The sequence below is a fragment of the Mustela lutreola genome, chromosome 10 (genome assembly GCF_030435805.1).
Source record: "Mustela lutreola isolate mMusLut2 chromosome 10, mMusLut2.pri, whole genome shotgun sequence".
NCBI classification, from domain to species: Eukaryota; Metazoa; Chordata; class Mammalia; order Carnivora; family Mustelidae; genus Mustela; species Mustela lutreola.
In genome coordinates, this window is record NC_081299.1 from 93,391,040 (window position 1) to 93,398,244 (window position 7,205).

Genomic DNA, 7,205 nt, shown 5'->3' on the forward strand with positions numbered 1-7,205 from the left:
TGCTGCCGCCCTGCCTCTGCTGTCAAATTCAGATCCCATCAGGCTCCTTTCCCTCAAAGATAAATAAACAGCAGACACTTGTAGGCTCTGCTACCTCATCAACATTCCAGGCCCTCCTAGTCCCCACCCCCTCAGAGAGAAGGTGGAACGTTCCAGACAGAGGGAACCACATGAGGGAGCAGGAAGAAGGCCGGAACAGCTGGGTTGCTGAGAACAAGGCTATGTTGAGTTGAGGGTAGAGGAGCGAGTAGGATCAGAAGACTGTACTTGCCCCTAAATGCTGGCTCCTCTGGGTTTCCTCCCTACTCTTCCACTCACACTCTCCTACTTCACATTCCCAATCTGCCATCTCCCCACCATGCATCTCCAGCTCCACTCCCCTCCCTGACAACAAACCTGTAGACTTCCCCACCAGGATCTCAAAGTCTAACTCCCTAGCTGATCCTCTGCTCCCTCCCTCCTCTGGGCGTGTAGGCATCCAGAACAAACACCTGGAACTCCCACTGGACCACTCTGTCGTCATCCCCAGAGGCCTGCCTCACACAGTCCCACTGAGTGTCTTGGTCACTCAGAGCTACCCCCTGGGCAGCCTGTTCCTCAGCCGCCACTCTGGCTCTGTGGCTCTCCTCCTGGACCTGGACGGTGGTTACAAGCATCTCCTGCGGGTGTGGGTCCCCAACCCCTCCTTCACAGGGACTATTCACCAAGCTGGAGGAGGTTGCCTGGGTCCCACCCTTCCCTGCCCACCCGCTTCAGATAGTTCTCTCAACTTATCAAATAAAGCCCAGACTTTTCAGCTAGGACCCACATTCTTCACAATGTGGTCACAGTTCAGATTAGCAGGCTCTTCTCCTCTGCTTATCCTAACCATGAGCTCTGAGCTCCAGCCCTGCCTAACTACTCACCTCTCCCAGCACTGACCATGCCTTGAAACCCCTCTGTATTTGGCCCTGCTGTTCCCTCCACTGGGATGGCTTTTCCTCCTGCCACTCTGTGGAATTCCTCCTTCCCCACCTCTTTTCCAAAGCCATCCCTAACGCCTCCAGCCCCACACAGAAATATTAACAAATACAACTCTCCCACTGCATCTGTCTCTGTCCACGTAAGACTGGTGGCTCTTTGAGGCCAGAGCTGGAGTCTTGTTCATTTGTGTACCTCTCACATGTAGCTTGGTGCCTGGAGCATGGCTAGGGCCAGACAGGGCTCTCTCCTGGGCCTGCTCTGATACACTTGACAATGAACTTATTGTAGATGTTGCTTTGGGATATGCTGCTCATAGCAGCCCCAGGCTCCATCTCTTCCCCTCTGTGCTCAGGGCCAAAAATGATCTCAGCTGGATCTCTGGTGGACTGTACATCAGCCATATGGAATGCTAGGCCTACTGAGCCACCCCCAGCAAATAGTGTGGCACTGTAGTGTGGGCTGTACCTGTTGCTAGGTTAAGGCATTCAGTGTCATCTTTTCATAAGCCTCAAAGAAAGTCTATGTAACTTGGCTGGGCCATCAGGCCTACATCTCCTGGCTACACATGGCATTAAGAATACAGCTTTCTGGTTAAAGTGAATGAGTTCAGGGCTATCCGCAGAGGAGCCCAGAGACCCAGCTGGCCTCCCAGCGGTAGCCCCAGGAATGGACAAACTCCTGGTTACTCCTCTATGCCTGTCTGCCATCCATCCATCCATCCACCCATTCACTTAACCAGGATTTACTGAGTGCCTACTATGTGTCAAGTACCATGCTAAGTGCTAGTATTCAAGGCACACGTGTTCTCTCTGCTCCTTTGGAGCTTGTTGCTAGTGGCAAAGATGGATGTCAACCAAATAAATTACCAAATAAATAATTTATGTAATTATAACTTGTAACATGTGCCATCAAAAAGGGGATATTTAAGGCCACCATATTCAACGGCTGGAAGGAAGCCGGGGTGCCCAGAACAGAGAGAAGGGGGCGGAGGCTGGGCCCCTCAGGGCTTTGTGGACCAATATGAGGAAGTTGGCTTTTATTCAAGTACATCCAAAAGCCTCAGTGCAAGGTTTTCAGGAAGGAAACAACATGCTCAGATTCAGACTTTGCAGTATTACTCTGCAAAAGACGCCATGAGGAGTCTGTCCATCGGATAAATCCAGCATGTGGCATATCCAATAAGAAAACTGGCCTAGGGGCGCCTGGGTGGCTCAGTCGGTTAAGCCTCTGCTTTTGTTTTGGCTCGGGGTCGTGATCCCAGAGTCCTAAGATCAAGCCCAGTGTTGAGCTCCTTGCTCAGAGGGTGTCTACTTCTCCCTCTCCCTCTGCCCCTAGCCCCCATGCTTGGTCACATGATCTCTTTCTCTCTTAAATAAATAAAATCAAAAAGAAGAAGAAGGGGGGGTGGAGAAAACTGGCCTCGACTCTTCAAACGGTCACTGTCACAAGGAAAGAGGGAAAGAAGGAAAGAAGGAAGGTAGGGAGGGAAGGAGGGAAGGAAGGACAGACGGAGGGAAAGTAAAATGACACAACCGAACGTAAGGCATAAACCTCTGGTTTGAAAGTAGCAGCTATCAAAGTCCCCTGAGGGACAGCAAGGAATTTAGATGAGACTGGATATTAGGAATTTGGATGAGACTGGATATTAGGTGACTCCTCACTCGTGTTCCAGGTATGGCGGCCACCCTGCGAGGGTGTGGGAGGACTCTGACATGCAGGAGCTGCTCGCGGAGGGACAGGGGCTTGAGGCGCCATGACGTTTGCTCCTCACTTTCCCCTCATTCTCTAAAAATTGTGAGAAAAAAAAACACATAGTGTCAACAATTAGTGAATCTAGGTGGCAGGTATCTAGGGATGCATTGTACCATCCCTAGATATCCCAAAAATTACCATGTAATTTTTCTGAACACTTGACATTTTCCAAAATAAAAAATTGAGAGAGTTTTGTTTTTTTTTTTTTAATCTAAAAGATGTTCATTGATTTCAAAACAATGACTTGGGCTGCTGCGTGGAGGCTGGTTTGGAGGGAAAGCAACCACATGAAGAATTCAAGTATCCTCACAACTCTGACCAGGTGCCCTTCAGTGCCAGGCACAGAGTCGGGGGCCCAGCAAGGACAGTGTCCACCCTCTAGGAGCAACACCCTCAGCTGTGGAGAAGAGTGCAGGGAAGCGGACTGGACACACCAGGCAAGCGTGGACAGGAGACACTCAGGTCTTGGCCTGCTCCAACTTTTGGCTCCTGGTCCCTTCCATCCTACCCCACACCACAGTCCTAGAGCTGCACTGTCTGAAGTTCCACAGGGACAGAGAGCCTCTCCCCACCCATTTCTGTGCCCTTAATAAAGCAACACTGAGCCCAGAAACAGGATCAGGCTCCAAGGGAATCAGAATCTCCCTTGCCAGAGAAAGCACCCTGCCTGCCCAGCAAAGGTCACAAGGACCCTTCCCTTCCACTGTCTCCATCCACACCCCTCCGTTCAAGCAGGTCATTTGTCCTAGAATTTAGCCCACAAGCCCATGACAGGGGTCACCTGATTCTTCCCAAATGTGGCCTTATCTGCCCCTCCGCTGTGCTAGGCCACAATATACTCACCCCGATCTTGGCTTCAGCCAAGGCAACACATCATTCATTCATTAAGAACATGGACTCCAGAGCCAGACTGCCTGGGTTCATATCACAGAGCTGCCATTTCCGAGCTATGTCACCTTGGAGAAGACCCTTACCCAAATGAGTTTGCTTATGAATTCCTCTTGCCAAGAGTGCTGTTTCTGATTCAAGATGCAACCCACCTCCTCCAGGAAGACCTGGAGGATTTCCTCCACTCTCACTGTCCTCTCCTCTGAATCCTTTAGCCTTTTCTATCTCAGCTGCTCCTGGAGCACTGTGCTACCCTGTGTTACCTTCACCTGTGCTACCCTGTTCAGCTGAGAGCCAGGGCTAGGCCTTATGCAAAAATGTATTCTCCATTGGGGTGCCTGGGGAGCTCAGTGGGTTAAACCTCTGCCTTCAGCTCAGGTCATGGTCCCAGGGTCCTGGGATCGAGCCCCGTATCAGGCTCTGCTCTGTGGGAAGCATGCTTCCTCCTCTCTCTCTCGCCTGCCTCTCTGCCTACTTGTGATGTCTGTCTGTCAAATGAATAAAAAAAAAATTTTTTTTTTCAAAAAAAAAAAAGTATTCTCTGTTTCCCTGGGGGGCCCTCAGAAAGCAGCCTGGGTGAGGAAGACCCAGGGTTGGAGGGGGGAGTCTGGGGCTATCCCAGCAGGTCACTTTCCCTTCCCACCCTCAAAGGACATAAAACAGGGGGTTTGGCCTAGAAGAGCAGTAAATTCCCTTTGAACAGACTCCAGGATCTTGGTGCACCCTGATTTTCTCAGAGTAGGAGGGAGGTCTGAAGATGCCTTATAGCTGGAGAGTTCCATGAGGTACGTGGCCCTTCCTCTAGGTGTCAAGTAGGACACCACTAGGGCAAGCCCTAGACTGAGACATTCTGATGCACAGAAAATCTGGAAGTTTCTTTCTAGCTTTTGAGAGATAGAAGCAGCTGAGGAAGGGACAGGGGCTTGGACAAGCAGCTCTGTCCTGTGCCCCTAAGGTCAGGGCAGGGAGAAGAAGAACGACCATTTGCCAAATGTGTTTGGAGATGAAAGAAGGGGTTCCTCGCATACTCCAACTTGTCTGCCCTTGGGGAGAAAGGCCACTGACCCAGAGGAGGGCTTCCTGTTCCTGTGCCTTCCATGGCAGCCCCTGCCTCAATGCTAGGCTCCAGAACCATGCTCCACACATGATCCAGAGCCAAGGCTGCCTCTCTCTCCCAACCAGAAAGCTTATTTTGGTACAAAGGGAGAGAGATGAATGGAGAGCCTGCAGTTTCCCCATGTGCTGGCTTTGGCCTTCAGCAGAAATGAGAGTCTCATTACCCAACCCTGATTCAAAGGATAATTAACAGATGGTATAATTTCCAAGCATTCTCCGCACCACATGGCTATTAGGTGAAGAGCAAAATGCCCACGCAGCCCCTAGATCCTCCCAAACCAGAGTCAAAGCAAGTCCAGAGAGGCAAGCCCTGCAGATACTGCTTAAGCCATCGCACTGCTCCCGGAGCTGCTCTTGGCCTTGCCCAGAGGAAGAAAGCTCATCTTCAATCAAGGCAAGAGCATTCCCATGAGGCATGGGTCCTCCTCCCACTTCCTTCTCCCCATTCTTTCCACCGCCATTGCCAGAAATGCAGTCTAACCTTAATCCCGCTAGCTGTCCCCAAGGCCCATCTCCTTTCCTTTCTCCTGGGGAAAAAGTGAAACGCCGGCATCTTATCCTAGGCCTCACTGCGCAGTCACACTGTGACCCTGGGGCCGGGGTTCCAGAGACGGGATTCATGCCTCCTCCACTGCAACCACAGCACACTGTTGGAAGGGAGCATCTCCTTCAGGGCTTTTCAAACTGGGGTCCTCCAGAGCATAAGCCCCATTAGGTGACCCAGGCATGTACTGGTGGGTAGAGCTGCGGGGACAGGGCAAGGCCTTGACCTGCACTTCATCCCAGGAACACCACTGCTATCTGTGTTTCAGTTTGGACTTGCACTTCAAATTGCATCAGAAAAACAGATTCTCCTGCTAAATTAACTTTTGGAAACCATGCATCCTTATTCAATTCCCTCATTTTACTAAAGGGAAACTGAGGTACAGGACTCTGACCAAGATCACACAGCCAAAGGATGGGGTGGGGGCTGAGACTAAACCCCCAACCCCCTCCCCAGGCCAGGCCTCATACTACCTGACCAGACCCCTGGCACCGGACCCAGGTGGCCCTACTGTTCCTGGATACAAGTCCCGGGGCGGGGGGGGGGGGCGCTATGAAAGAGGACAGTTCCTTCCGGATCACTGTCCACCAGCACTGCCTGGCTTTTCTTCATGTTCCAGTTTTCATGCCTGGGCCACTCTCAGGACTCCTGGAATCCCACACACCCCCTTTCAGATGGAAGGTTCAGGCTGCAGACCTACACTGGGCACTGGGCAGAACTCACGGGTAATCACAAAGCTGTGCGTGGAAAGAGGGGAACAGCAGCTGGACACTGATGGGGAAGGAGGGAGGGGGCAAGAGGTCATCTCTCCAGGCACCAGCTTGGTGAAATCCACCAGTCTGGATCCAGGAAACCTGAATCCTAAAGCTTGGCTTCATCCCTCAACCACCTTGACCCTGTACAGGTTTCACTGTTCCTGGGCTTCAGAGCCCAGTAATATTAGCAGCTTAGTTTATACCAGCTAGCTCTGGCTTTGGCACTCCCAACTTAGCTCCTCCGGAAAAGTCCGAGTGCTGTCCCAGTTGAGACTGGGGTCATTCTGCCCAGCAGCTGGACCCCAAGGGGCATCCTAGTTAGATCACAACCTGGAATAGGTGTGGGGATGGGGGCCCTAGGACTTCAGTGGGTGTCGCCAGGGAGATGGGGTATCTTTCTGGAATATGGGGGAGGCTTTATACTGTTGAACAGGGCCCTTTTAGCTCAGTCTTATCCTGACCCCAAGGGCTTTTATCAGCTGCCAACCATCCTAGGTGCAGGCTGTGTGAAGTCGGCCCTTGGCCTCTGAGAGCCCTTCCAAATGTTTTTGAAAACCTTTAAGCATACTTAAGATACTATCACCATTATTCTCATTCCTTGTCTGTATTTTGACTGTTAATTCCTCTCGAACCTGTGGTAGGGATCTGTCACCCGCCCAGTGGCAGGCCTGGGGAGGGATTGGGAATGGAGGTCTGGCCAGCGGGAATCCTAGAACGTCGGTGCGGAGGAGGGCGCTGGGTGGGGCCCACCTCCTTCGGTGCGGCTGGCGTCGCCGCTTTAAGGCGGCGGCGGCGCGAGCAGGTCTATGGTAATGAGCCGCCGCCACCGCGGCTGCCGCCGCCGCTCTGCAGAGCTCGCCCGCCCGCCGGGGAGGCAAGGGATCGTGGGGCTGGGCCCTTGGCCGCGGCGACAGCAGCAGTCGCGGCGGGTACGCGGGGCGCGAGCGGGCGGCGCGGGGCCGTCGAGGAGGGCCGGGGTCCGGGTGCGTAGCTACGCGGACGCAGGTGGGCCATCCCGTGGGGGCGAAGGGGGCACCTCCGGGCTCGGGGAGTCGGCAGGGCCAGGGGCGCGCGGGGCCCGCGGGCGCAGGTGGCGAAAGCCAGGCGCGCAAGTGGAGGCGCAGCGCCAGCCCGCGGTGGTCGGGGTGACCCGGGCGCGGGCCGGGAGCGGTGCGAGCCCGGGTGCG